This window comes from Ammospiza nelsoni, chromosome 1 (genome assembly GCF_027579445.1).
Source record: "Ammospiza nelsoni isolate bAmmNel1 chromosome 1, bAmmNel1.pri, whole genome shotgun sequence".
NCBI lineage: Eukaryota > Metazoa > Chordata > Aves > Passeriformes > Passerellidae > Ammospiza > Ammospiza nelsoni.
The window spans coordinates 22,346,690-22,361,391 of record NC_080633.1 but is presented as its reverse complement, the minus strand read 5'-3'; the positions used below and the strand labels follow the sequence as shown (position 1 = coordinate 22,361,391).

General features: G+C 40.3%; 1 protein-coding gene across 5 annotated transcripts in view; it reads right to left on the bottom strand.

Moving 5' to 3' along the window:
• ADAM22 (ADAM metallopeptidase domain 22) overlaps positions 1–14,702 on the bottom strand; it is a 115,563-nt gene that overhangs the window by 58,368 nt on the left and 42,493 nt on the right. For all 5 annotated transcript variants that reach the window (XM_059470644.1, XM_059470653.1, XM_059470663.1 and 2 more), the window contains exon 3: positions 1,487–1,569. The gene's annotated coding sequence lies outside the window, so the exon portion shown is untranslated. The remainder of the gene's footprint in view (positions 1–1,486; positions 1,570–14,702) is intronic.

Sequence of the window (14,702 nt, the reverse complement as noted above, 5' to 3'; positions counted from 1 at the left end):
CAATGATGGAAATGCAGTGGCAGAGAATGTGAGTTTAATACAGCTCAGGAAACATTACTTTCTTGTACTGGATGTTTGAAATAGCAGCCTGATTAGAGTAAGCTTGTGTCAAAGAACTCAGCTCAAACTTTATTGTATCAGGGGAAAAAATGGAGGGGGGATGGGGAGAGGGGACAGGGAGATATCTTTCAAGAGAGAGCTGAATTATACAATGAAAAAAATGCATCATCTATCATGTAACTTAGAAGGGATCAATTTGGATATCAGGCCATTGAAGAACACAGAGCAGCAGAAGAGTCAGTTTTCAGCATAAACTCACAGAAAGAGGGCAGGAAAAGACATATGCAGGCTCTCCTTTGTTCCTGCCTTTTCTCCTAGGAGTTAGCAAGGGCCAAGACCTAATGGATCCCTGCTAATGGAAGCCAGGCAGTGCCTCAGGATGCATTAGGAAGATACTATTTTTAGGCTCACTGTCCATGCTTCAAACTGGGCTCAAGTTTCTTGAGCTGCACAGCTGTAAACCAGACAAGTGCAAGGATGGCAAGTCTTCTGCAGGCATTCTTCCCTTCATAACAAAGAATATACAACTATAAAAGAAAGACACTACTCAAATAAAAGTACTTATATGACTGACACCAGAAATACAGAATAATTGTAGATAGACAATAGGCTGAAGAAGATTTCCATCAGCTAAACCCTGCTTCCACAGAAAAAGGTAAAGCTCAGGTGAACTCCACACAGGCTCACTTGGTGCCATGCCTTTTCAAGCTGATGTCAGTATTAGTGGTGCTGAGATCCTGTAATTCCCAGGTGTGACAGGCACTAGGTTGATCTGAAAGCCTGACTAGCATCATTCAATAGTGCCAAAAGTAGACAGGTCCAAAAGCTGTACAATCCATAGACAGCTTCATGTAACCTTCACTTGACAGAGGATTTATTTGTAAGTAAAATTATGTACTTCAAAGAAAAATTTTTTCACCCTCATACATTTTCTTCTAGATTTTTCAAGATTTTACTATATGCAAGGTATTACCCCATACACACAGCTTAAGGCCAGAAATTCTGTTAACAAAAATGGATAATGCAAGATAAATTCTAAAATTATATTTCCTTTGTAAAGATACTAGAAAAGAAATAAAGTACACATCATTATAGCAACAAGAAAGGAACACAATTTCCAAATAATTCATTGGCATTGTTTTTATTTTTGTAGAATAGGATGTTTTCAGCTACTTCTACTCTGCCATCTCTATAATAAGTTATCTTAAAACAATACCTGGCCACTGCCATTAGTCCTGAATTTAGAAAAAAAGGGGAAAAAAAGTATATTCTGAAGATTTTTGAATACTTAATATTGGTGACAAAGTAGTAGGAAAATAGACAGCACTTATTTTACTATATTCATGTATTATTTTACTATAAATAACTTGATTTGGCTTAAAAGAATGATAAACAAAAATCAGTAAAAACAAAACAGCAGACTTACTGTAATCCATGGCATGTTGACAAGGCAACAAATGATACAGAATTTCCTCGAATTTTTCCCTGATAATAGCAATGTTCTCCTCCCTGAAATTGGAAATTGAGACTGTAAATCCATGGGACATTCCACAGCATCACACTTCATCCTGTCAAACACTGCTTTTCCATAAACGCTTTCCCAAGCCATTGACATGGCACCGAGAACTGACTATCACTCATGTAGGAGTTCATCTCATCTTCTTTGAGCTTTGGTTTGGTACTTAGACAAACACCATCATCTTGACCCTGTACATCAAATGGTGTATTTCACAATTTCAGTGTGAAATCCCTGACATCCTGAGGTGGATTTCAGAGACAAATTACTCCAGAAGTGCTCATCTTTCTTCACTGACTAGAAAAAGAGTTGGCAGTAGGGGGCTTAGACTCCACATCTGCTCTGCACATGACTACATCAGACAGGATGAACTCTGCTCTGAGGGTAAGGCAATTTCCTTCTTCTAAGTAGAAAGGCATGCTAACAAAATAATAATAATGCTTGATTGGAAAAAAAGACCAAAGCAGAAGTAGTCACTAGTGCTCCAAAGCTAATGGAACCTCCAAGAGTAACTAAGTAGTAAAGGAATACAATGAAAATGAATGTTTGCCTCTCCTCTTCTGCAAATAAAATGTATATCTTTCTAATAAAATCCAGCTGACTCTACTCAAAAAAATTCCCCCCGGTTTCTCTGTAGTAGGGCTTTCACTGATAAGCCCTACTACACATGCGATAAATTTATTCAGTATTGCACAATAGCAATATTTGTATGCAAAATTAGAAAAACAATTCAAACATCCCTTAAATTCTCACTGACATCAACTCTTCAGAATAGCTTACCTATTAGTGTCTCACCAATTCAGCTATGCTGTAATGCACTGACATTGGTTAAAGGACTATGAAGGAGATTTTCAGTCCTTTTCTTTTTTAATAGCATTTATTTGCAAATACTTCTTCCAGCAAATGAATGAATAATCTACCTAACGTAATGTACCCAGCCCTGTGAATATTTATGTCCATTTACCAGAGGGAGGGAAAGGCATTACAATTACAGCTGTTTCAGAAGCCAGTAGTCACTTACATGACGCATAGCACAGCCATTTTAGGCATCTGACATTAAATGCTTTTTGATTTTATTTTTCAAATCCTAAAAAAATAATTAATCAACATCAGGCTAAAGGTGAGAAAATATGTAGGCTATGTTGGTAGTTTTGTGCTTTGATCAGGAAACCCTGTTCTGTTTTCTACAAGATGTGAAACCATTGTTGAAAGCAGCTACAATGCGTGGGTGCCTCTGGTTTGAGGCGCACCCCTAAAGAGAGCACAGGAGCCTGTTTGTTAGAGCACAGCTGCTCACGGGGAAACAGCCTTGATCTCAGCCTGGTCAGAGGAGTCCTTCACCACACTGACCTGCAGAGTGCCCACCGTGCTGCCCACCATGGGCCCCCTCTGCTCGGGCGTCTGAGGGGAAGCTGGAGCCACACAGGTTGTGTTTGACTCCTTGTCCCACATCGGTGAGAAGCTCTGGGGCTGACTCATCCCAGGCTACACCAAGGAGTGTCTGACAGCAGCTGTAGGATCCATCTCCCCTGGGCCAGCATTCCTTATGACTATCCAGAACTTGGGACACAGATCAAGTATCAGTGAAAAGGAGATTGTTTCAATTTCTGCTTTGCACTCATGTACATTTTAGCCACCAATATCCAAGTTAATTTGATTTCAGAGAGACTATATCCTTCTTTGTCTTTCCTGAAATCTTGGCTTATTTTCTCCATTTTATCCCCTTTTTCTACACCTATTTACTTCCTATATCTTAGCTACTTTAAGCTCTCTTGACTTGGGATTTTCTTTCTTTCAGTCAGTAGAGTGTCCCCCACTACAGGACCATGGAACTGCTCAAGGCTTTCAGGTCCTTTGGGAATATATGAATAAGAAGTAAACAAAGAGAGACTCCAGTTAGCAAATAACAAAGCTAAAAATCAAACTATGGATGATCTAAAACCTTATGAGAAATAAAATACTCTCTAAAGAGAATTCTTGAAATAGTATTCCTGTAAAAGACATAACTGGAATAAGTGCATGGATATGGAAATAATACTGAAAAGACTATCAGTAGGGAGTTGTACAGGCTTCTAGCTGTGGAAGGAATTTAGAGTAATTACACAAATTGGTTTGTTCTCAGAAAATGTAGTTAATATGTACCAGAAATAGAATCTCAGGCTCCATTAGTTTGCAAAACCATGTCTTTTCAACCAGGAGGAACATTTTTTCACACTAATAATCCAGACTGTGGCTCAAAACTGTATTTTGATCTTTCAAATGAGAATCAAATAAATGTCCCATGACAGTACCTCCAAATTAATTTATTCTGTAATAAATCCATGGGAAAAATAATGCATAGAGATCTAGAAAAGAAAAGTATAACAAAAACAGCTCTAAATTCTTGTCTGGGAAAAATACAATTGAGATACACAAATTCTACTCCATTTAGTCAAATCAATTAAACTCAACAATCTACTAGAGCTCATGGTAATTCTGGTGGAGATAGAAACACAACTCTGATCTCAGTCTCAGGCATCAGTTTATTACTACAAAACATTCCTTTCTATATGCTAACATCCAGGAGATATTTATTTACTTATGTTCCTATCCTTATAACATAAGTCACCGCAAGATAGTTAATAAAATTAAGCTAAAAAAATTATTTTCATTTCTTTAAATGAAGATAGTTTTTTTCCAAGTACTTGGTGCATGCAATTATCTGAGGTGGTTAGAGCATGGTGCTAATAACACCAAGGCTCTGGGTTTGACCCCTGTATGGGTACTTAAAGCCACAAATTCTGAGAATTGAAGTGTTCAGGAAACCACTGGATGTGGCACTCAGTGTCATGGTTTAGTTGGCATGGTGGTGTTTGGTCAAAGGTTGGACTTATAGAACTTGGAAGTAATTCCCAACCTTAATGAATCTATGATTCTGTGGTTCTGTACTGAGAGTCAGGACACATGAAGGCACTCTGCAGGGCAGGTTTTTTCAAACATGTGCAATTTTGGGCAAGAAGTTTACTGTTGCTGCTTCACTATAGTGCTGAGGCTGAAATTGTGCTGGGTTTGACATCTACTAAACCTGTCTGATAGCAGGTAGTGACATAAAATGCACTGTGTTAGAGGAGAAATCACAGTATGTGATAGACCTAAGACCACCAAACACTAAATATGATCATCATATCTATCTTCTTTTACTCTGCTCTTGGAAATACTCCCTGAAGGACTAAGGTTGTCTCTCTTATCAACTGCTATCTTCAGCAAAGAGACAAAAGCTGAAAAAAAAAAAATCTTCATTTTTTTCCTAAAAATATTCTGGTCCCATATGATAATTAACACTTCCCTTAAGAGTTGAAATTAGCACCAACTACAGTTCAGTCCAGAACATCAAGGGTCTTTTGTGAAGAGCTCTTGGCTTCCTGTAGCTAACAGAGCCTCTCTCTGTTCTCTCAAAAGCAATAATTGCCCATCTCAGCAAATCAAACCTCCACACTGGCCTTTGCCAGCTACTGGGGAATGGTTCAGTGTAAGATGAGAGGAAATCAGACTGCTCTTCAACATATGCCAGCCATAAGTCTGAGCAGCACATTTACCCACTTCTGCTCTAAAACTGAACCTGGTCACTCTAGAGTCTGGGAGAAAATCAGGCTAAATGTCATCTCCTATGAGACAAGGTCAGCCTGGTGACAGCAGCTGTGACACAAACCTGCAACACACATTTGCCTGCAAGGCAAATTTTCTGCCAATGCCCATAGCACTCTGTGGTCCATTTCCTTGGATCAGTAAGTTATCCTTCCTGCAAGAACCTTCTCAACATGAGGGACAACCTACTGGTGATGTCCGAGGGCAGCACAGAAAATAGAGGTTTTTAACAAGAAGTTTATTAATTTGGAGAGCTAAAAACGTAATAAAATCCTACCAAAAATAAAAAAAAAAAAAACCAAACCCTAACAGAATGACCCCAGGGTCAATTAAAACAAGTTAATCATTATTCTAGTTATCAATTCATAAGATAGCCTTCATCTTAAGTTGGATAATTCTAGCAAAATCCTGAAATAGGGCTATTTACCCTGTGAATTGCTACAGTTCATCTCTAACCAGATGCAACCCTTTTGCCTATGTCAGTACAAGTCTTCTTGCAACCTGTTGGGTACGTAGCATGGCAAAGATACTAAAAAGTGGTAAGACACAGATGTCAGCAATGCAAATAAAATTTGTTCCCATTTTTAAATTTTAAGATCGTTTGTCCCTGCTTTGAGAGGCACCAGCTGCTGAGCAGACACAAAAGAGATGAAAAACACATTAACCAGCACTCATAATAAAGGGTGAAATAAGTAAAGCGAAAGAACAGCCCCGACAGTCATTAATGGCAGCAGCTCCCTCTTCTCTGCAGTCACAGTGCAGAAAGCATCTGCTGACCATACACTGGCAGGGTTTGTTATTCGCCTCAGAGACACTGTGACCTTCCCAGGGGAGGAAAATAAGGATGCACATTCATCTGCTTTCTACATTGGATATCCAAGTAATCCATTTTCTGCAATTAAGAGAGGTGCTGGCCAGTAAAATGCAGGCAACAGTAAGGCACTGACCTTAAAATTAATACCTTACTTTTCTCCTACATATTCCTATTTTAACACTCTTTAATCCACAGGAAAGGAGATTGCTGGTTTAATTCAAATCCTAGTAACATATTTCCCTCTTTCCTTGCACCAGAAAGTTCCCAAAAGGCCAGCTAAGGCTCAAGCCACCATTCTGTGAATGCTAGATAATGATGAGCTGCCAGATAATGATAAGCTGTTTAAAGGGCTACCCATTGTGGGGCCACCAGTTACAAAAATACATAACTAAGGCTGCATGATCAACTGCAAAAGGAAAAGAAAATTGCACCCTTGCTCACTGACTTCTACGGCAGAAAACAGCTTGTTATGAATGGGTTTCTATTAGTAAATAGAAGAGTCAAAATGGCACTTTGACCTGTGTAACTGCAATGAGAGAAAACACCTTTTAATTGACACGTACTTCAGCAATTGGCAGGGGCCCTGCTGTGCTGAGCCCTGAGTTCAGCTCCTACTCAGCTCAGTAACCACGCCAGGGACCTGGCACCACCTCTTTGCAGAGTAGTTCTGGACTGCATCTCCTTAAAGCCAAATGTTGTGGAATTGTGAAAGGTGCCCTCCCTTTGTAGGAGGATGGCTCTCACATGTGCTCACATAGCTCAGACCCGACACGCTGTGGGGACATTAGTTTGTAATGCTGTTTCAGTTTCTGAAATCAGAGATGTGGATTCCAAAATTAGGAAAAGGCACAGCCGCTTCTAAGCCTTCTCCACAAAATGCCCATGTTTAAAGGCTGTTGGCAGCACTCTTAACAAACAGAGACACACGTGTATGTGACAGGATCCTGCACGCGGGTGACTCGCTCCAACTGCCATCAGTGACTCACAGCAGGAGCCTTCAGCAGATGGCACAAGATATCAGCCCAGCTTCCCAGCTCAGAGGCCAAATGAGGGCTGTGTTTACTGCCCAGTAGCTATGAGAAAAGATGCCCCACAAAACACTGCAGGGTGTGGACAGAGAGCTCATGCCAACGCAACACCATCTGCTCTGGAAGCTGCCTTGGCATCTGCTTGGAAAACAGACTCTTGCCTTGACTTACCTTGGTGTTAGGAGAAATTAATTTTTTTTATCAGCTGCCAGGCAAAGATGAGGCAGAGGAGAAAAGGTTACCTCTTCCTGCCCACTCTGTTGCTGTCTTTAAGACAGGTCTTGTAGCAGTGGCTAGTGTCTTTCAGTCATGGCACACAAGTCATTTAAATGATAGTCATTTTGCCCCACTCCTGTGTTTCTGTTCCAGGGAAATGGAAGGAAACATTTTAAGGGACAGTATGAAAATTCCTTGTAATCTACGCACACTAATCTGCCACATCAGCTCATCAGCTTACCCCAAGTCTGAAGCCAAGGTGTAAGAATGTGATTTACAAGATTACTATAAACACAACACAACACCTACATGGATACCAATCAGTCAGCAGGACATAAAGTTCTGAGGAAAACAGAAAACAATACAACCCTGATAGCCTTATTGGCTCATTATTTCTGAATGACAGAACTTTCTCTGTAAGTGAAAATTCACAGAGCTTAAGGCTGTGTCTAGAAACATTAGCCTACTGTTTATAATACAGTGCCAGTTTGGTATCCATAGGGAACAACAGACATGTCTAGGCAAAGCTACTTACAGAAGTCAAGATGAAGAAAGTAAAGATGTCAAGCTAAAGCCCACTGCATGGAAGCACTCCTTCAGAAGTACAGCAGCTTCTGTTTGCTTGGCTTAATTCCCCCTCAAAGGGATTTAGTTAAATCCAAAAATATACTTTTATTTTTTAATAAGAGCATCTACAAAGTGATTTGATGTTCTCTAATGTTATAGCAGTAATTAATTTCTCTTAGCCATACTCAGTCCTCGTACGGTCTGAGATTACAGAACACTTGGTTGCTACCAACCACTCTCTGGCTATGGATGCTGTATGTTGTTGCAGCTCATGGAAAATAACTCATGAGGTGCACAAAGTCAAACAAGATTTTTCTGCAAGTCCAAGCTGTTCTCCTTCTGCAACAAGACAAAACTGCAGCAGAGCACTCAAGAGGTGGCTCCTGATGGTCACACAGTCGCTTGTCTGGCCACTTCAGCAGAACCACCCACCATCACAGGGGTCCACATCCAGCAGAAATGTACTTTTTCATGTACAGTGAAATGTACTTTTTAAGCTCTGGAAGACTTCCACTTTCTGACATTTTTCCCCTGCAGGACTAGTTAAACCCACAGGAATTTTTTTTTTTTTTTACATCACAAAGAAATGGGAGACAAGATAATTAAACCTGCAAAATCCCACATGAATCATGATCTGGGATTCATTCTAGTGTAGTATATTCAAAACCATGACCTGGGAATGACTCCTAATATGGAAAACTGTTACTTTTCAGTTTCTTCTCCTTGGTAGCAGAATGTATGTATAAAGTAAGCCAGTAATAACAGGGAGATGATCACATATTTAAAAAATCTACTGTAAATGTACATTAAAAGTGCCAGCCTGCAGGATCATTAGGCAAATGCACTGTGTATGAGGGCTGATTATCTTGCTCTGGTATCCTATAGAGGACACTACATTTTCTAAATCCTAAAGGGCTTGCTTCCAGAATTCAAACAATGCTACAACAGGAAAGCGAGATATTTCTCAATGCCTATTGACTCAGTGTGACAGCATGACACTACTGGAAAAAAGGATGTCCAGAGTAACTGAAAACACATAGAAATTAAAAAACGTTTGTCAACTCTTCATCAAGACACATTAATTTCAGTCAAAACCCAGAGGAAGCAATTTGACCAGTATACTATGGGATCACTTTGCTTCCATCCTGTCATTCTGTTCCACTACTACACTCTAATCTTCCCCTTCTTGTGGAACTTTCAATTTATGAACTTTCATTGTACAGTGCAAATACCTATAATTAGTCCCTAAGTGTAATAAGTTGCCATTTGCTCTATTTGGTTTTTTATTCACTCCATTGGTCAAAAGATAGTCAGATTTCCAGCTGATTCTTCTCTGCACTGTAATGCTTCTCAGCTTTGCACTGTTGGCAAATTTCATTAATATACACATACATTTCTTTACATAAGTCATTAATGAAAACATTTGATGGGAGCACTCTGAAGATAACTTTGCAGGAACCCCCTGCTAAACTGTGTCAGACTCACAGACTCCTCATCAGCTCTTCTTCAGTTAGTTAACTGCTATCACTAAAAAGTAGATTTTGGCCTAGATTTGTTAGTAATTTGCCATGAGGCCAAGAGAGCTCTGTTGAGGGTGCAAGAGAGAGGAAATGTGCCAACATTACAGGAACCCTTATTCAAAGTCTTCTCCCAAACAAGACTGAGAATGATTTTTCTGATAACAACAGCTTCTCTAGTCTCTGGACGCAGGCAAAAAAGCTCTGCCAGAAACAGGCATATATAATTCCTGCATTATTTATGATTTGTTCCTTTTCAGTTTTCATCAGCAGGTTGTGCAAGTTCCAGGTAGATGCACGCAGAGCTCCCCACCACCCCAGGCTCCAGCCTCCCAGGGCTGAGTCTTCCTGCACTCCCATCCCATCCTCTGCCAGCCCAGCTGGCACTCCGCTAGTCAGGAGAAAATGTAATCCCAAACAGGAAAGCCTGTTCAGCATACAGGCTTCCCTGGCAACCGAAACACCTTCCCCTTTGGTTACCAAAACCTGAAGAATAATAAGAAATTCTTTTCAGACAGTGAGTGCCCTTACTGGAAGGTGATGGTTAGAAGCACCTTGCTATAAGACTGGAAAGATAGCAGTCAATTATTGAAATGACCTGCTCACTGGTGAAATGTTTCATCTGTCTGCACCACAAATTATTGTAGACTTATGATCAGTTTGTACCTGTGGAGATAACAAGGAAATGTTGGAATGCTACTTGGATAAGATCTCATCAAACAGGCACAGGTGTGCACAGGCACAGGTGTGCACAGACACACGCTGCCCTCGGTCATGGGACTGTACCTTAACAACTGCTTGAGCAGACCAGACTTGAAGGAGAAAGTTTAACAGAAAAAGCAATCAAGGGTACCCAGACTCCTCTGATTTTTCAAGATCTTAATATTTTTCTCCCTTATGCATCATTTTTCCTTAAAAATGGCTTTTAAAAAGCCCTTCAAATCCACATCGTGGCACACACTAGCCAAGGCTTCAAGCACAGCAAGGTAATGAAGAACAGTAATTTTCCTCCTTGTGCAGAGGCATTAAAATAGCTGTAAGCTAACAGTCATCTTGCACACGCTACTAGTCAATGCACACAACATAATGACTATTTTTGCAAGCTAACAGCTCTGCTTTGCTGGGCAGCTTTAAAATGCATTTGCCCCAAACCCTCCATTGGCCAAACCACAATGGGGGCCCCTCTGCTGGGACCCCCACAGAGCAGGGGGCTGTGCTGGGACCCCCAGCAGGACAGGATGGCTGTGGGTGCTTTGAAAGCCCAGTGGGCACGGTCGGGGCAATGCAGGGCCCAGCAGAACAGCTCAGCACAGCTTGGGACACAGAGCCACACGGCAGTCCTAACCCACGGCACAAGCCTGGCCAAAGCTCCTCTGTTAATGCTACAACAAAGAAAAAACAGTGCCTAGCATTTGATATGTCTCCATTCATGTTGTTCAGTGCTATCATAGGAAAATGCTGCGAGGCTGAAGCAAAAAACATCAGTTTATGCTGTAAGCACTCTCTCTGTAATTTTGTGCCCATAATGCACATGCTGTGTTTACACCACCACACTCAGGAATTTCAGACTTTAAGGACTGCCTATGAAATACAGTTCCTTCTATAGTCATATATAAACATACCATCAAAATTTTCTGGCATTTATCTACCACATCTCTACCTGTGCAAGTTTTCTGACTGAATTATTTTCATGGCTTAATCTTTTTCAGAAAGCAATTTCCTAAGAACTTGTAGAAGTGTACATTGTTTTGGGGAAATACAAGCAGAAACATTTATTTCTACACACTCTGAAGAAGAAAACTGAAACATTTTATTGAGAAAATATCACTGAATAGATTTCAGTTGTTTCTTCTGAGGGTGAAAAATCCAGCAATGTGAATTACTCAGCACTATAGCTGTTTTTTGCCTTTCATCTCACTGACAGCATCAGTGACAGAATGACAACCAAAAAAGAGGGAAAAAGAGAGATAAAAGGACACACAGATATATTGCAACAACACTAGGTATACACAGGTTCAGTATTGATGTGCTAGGAGCATAGGATGGTCTGGAATGACACAATCAGGAAAAGGCAATGCCAAGAAGGGTTTTTCTCTTTCTTATTAATTGATTATTCTCTTTGCTACCAGAAGGAATTTAGGCCAACACTCCTGCTTTCCTAGTAGAGACGTGATGTACAGTAAAAGAGGGTGTGGTGGGAAACACTGAAATAATTTGAGCATCTAGCTCCTTCTGTTTTTCTTAGGCATTGCACACTGCTGCTGGTTTAATAAAAATGTGTTAGGTGCTTCCTCACTCTGCCAAATTAACAAGAAGCCTCTACTCTGCAGCAGCTAAATGCTGGCATCCTGCAAAAACATTTGGATCTCTTTCACCTTCACAATGCTCTAATGTATTAATAATTATGCAGAAATAAAATGTAATGTAATGTCTTCTTATGATAAAAAGGTATGTTAAACTGAAGACTCTTCTCACAGTAAAAATCCCTTTGCTACTAAAAAAGTGGTATTTTTTATGGTATAAACATTTCTCCCTTCCCCTGCCCCCCTCTCCTCTTTGAAGCATCCTCAGTAATGGCAGAAGATCCATATGTGTTTTACAGCACAGGAAGTTTTACTGGGAGGGAAGGAGAGGGGGAGGAGTGGCAAAAGTGGTTATCAACTCCACATTGCACATGAGCCAAGGCAGGATCCGCTTTCCAGACACATTCCCAAACTGCTGCATGTACAGCTGCCTTCACACCGTGCCTCTGAGCTCCTGCTTCCCCCATCCTGCTGGTGCACAACAGCAGCACTGATGGTTCGTGTGTCTGGGCAATCTTCTTGCCCAGAGAAATGCAAGGGGGAATGTGTGGGTTTTAAGATACACCTCTCTGGTAAGAAGGCCATGAGCTTGCTGTATGAGCAGCTTTGCTCCAGGCCTGCAGCTGGCAGGGGATGGCAGATGGACATTTTCTCTCTGTCACTGTTTCTCCCACCAAAGCAGCAAGAGAGATGCTGCCAGGCCGCCTCTGTCTCTGCCTACAGCCCAAGATAAACTGCACAGAGATGGGTGAAGAGCAGCACGTTGAAGCAACTGATAGAAACCTGTCTCCTTTCTGAAATACCTCTTCAGCTTCTGCTTCAGAATAGGCAGCAAAAAGGAGAGCATATTTTGTGGTTTATCCATAAGTTGCACCCTTTCACTAACTATTTTTAAATAAGTATCTAACCAATCTGCACAATCTCTAAAATCCAGCATAATAATTATGTTACCAGTTTTAGTAAACAATTCCCACAGTAATCAAAGGTAATAAATCACCATCATGGAAATTTCTTATAGCTGTAATAAGATTTTCAAAACATTTGATATAAAACCAAAGCAAACAGACACTGCCAGTCTTTTCAGAAATTGTTCAACAGATAAACAAAGCTCTCAAATGAACTTACAGGTGCTCTGAAAAATACTGACTGGTCAGAGAGAACCAGATTAATTTTTAATCAGTTCAATAGCACTGATTAAATCAGCCTCACCCAGTGTCTGGTATTAAAGTGTACTCAGTAGCCTGCACTTTTCCAAAAACCTTTTGGTATCTGAACTTCTATGAAAATGTTCCCATGACTGTGGCCACCAGGCTCTTCTGACATTTTTCACAGCAGCTGCTTCCCTCCCTGCCAATCCCACACACTCAGATGCAACAAAACAAGCAAAGACCTTACATCCCCTTTCCTAGCATGCTTCCACAGGACTGCTGCCTGCAGAACTGCTGGAGCAGTGGAATAGAAGGGGCAGAGGAGCCCACCTGTACAGCCCAGCCACCCCTGGCCCCCTGCCCATGGTACAGGGCAGCATGGGAGGGAACTCACCACTCGAGCAGCAAGCCCTCTCCTTCGTAGTGCAGTCCTTGCAGCCCCTCTCACTCCCAATTCAGCCCATCTCAAGTACCAAGCTCAGTGCAGCAGTGATAGTTCTCTGCTTCAGGCAGATTTGAGAATTCTGAGCAAGGCAGTGATAGCCATCCCTGAAGGTATACCCTGACCCTGGCTCAGCACCTAAATCAAGGGGAAATAATCTCTGGGACCCTTGAGGCTCGCAGCTGTTTTACCCAGAACAGTTTCTGACCCTTCCTCTGAAAGGCCTGATCCTCCCATCACTTTCCCTTCAATTAAACAGTACTTAGATATGAAGGGCTGCTGATTTCAAACATTTCCTTGCTTGATTAAGGCTTGCTCATCAGGAACAATTCCGTGACAGTGATGGATTAACTTAACTAACTTGCATATATATATCTTAATGCAGAAAAATGGGTTGTTTTTTCTCTTATTAATATCAGCTATTATCTTTATTTCTGCTTTGACTCGTATTCTGAACTTCAGTCAAGCAAGACTTCTTGACTGCAGAGCAGAGCTGACTGAGAAATTAGTCTTTACAATTTAATGGGACAGGTATGTGTTTGCCTCAGTCTGATAATGTATGCAGACTATTATCTAGATAATAGTGGGAGAGCAGACTTCCTACTTGCAAATGACAGAAGGGAATAAACCAAAGAAAACTTGCATCTTCAGCTATCCAGTGGATAAAGGACTGCTTTGCCCATTTCCATTTTCACTTTCACATTGCAGAGATTAACACATTTGTTTTGAAGTATTTAGATTATCTCAGATTTAGTAAAACAATTTGGGTGATTTCTTTTAATAAAATGTAAACTTTGAACAAAATTTTACCTAACATTTACCTGATAGGCAAATTTAGAGTTTCCATTTTGCACCATATATAATACATTTCTGAACACTCTATGTAATCTATAGTAATTGATACAAAAATTATAGCTGACATCTACAAAACAAGTCCTAACAAATAGAGGGTCCGTAAGAAAAATCGCCCATGTTGCATGCAAAGAATAAAACACTTCTGCAAAGGCTGTGGGACATTTCACACAAGAAAACAGCAACAAATAGCATCTTGTAGTCACTATGCCAACAAACACACAGAGAAAGAAACACACAACTTGTGATTAGATATTTAATACAATAATATTATACAATAAATATTGCTATTCTCAAATTTACAAAGAAGGTCATAACATACCAAACTTGAGGTTTGGTACAATGAGAAAATGCTACTTACCAAAACAAAAATATTTTCTACAATAAGTATCAAAAGCGAAGTATTCTTACTAGCAAAAAGAGCTACTATGAATATATTTTTCATGGATATAATTTTGATTTAAACATTAATGTAATAAATTTGACAATGGAGTGTATTTGCCTTGTTTAAAGCTGAAAGTTAGAAAACAAGATGTTTGCCTCAGAATAGTAAAACAAATCACTTGAAAAATCAGTTATCCCTCCTTTCACAAAAATATGTGAGTTTTCATGAAC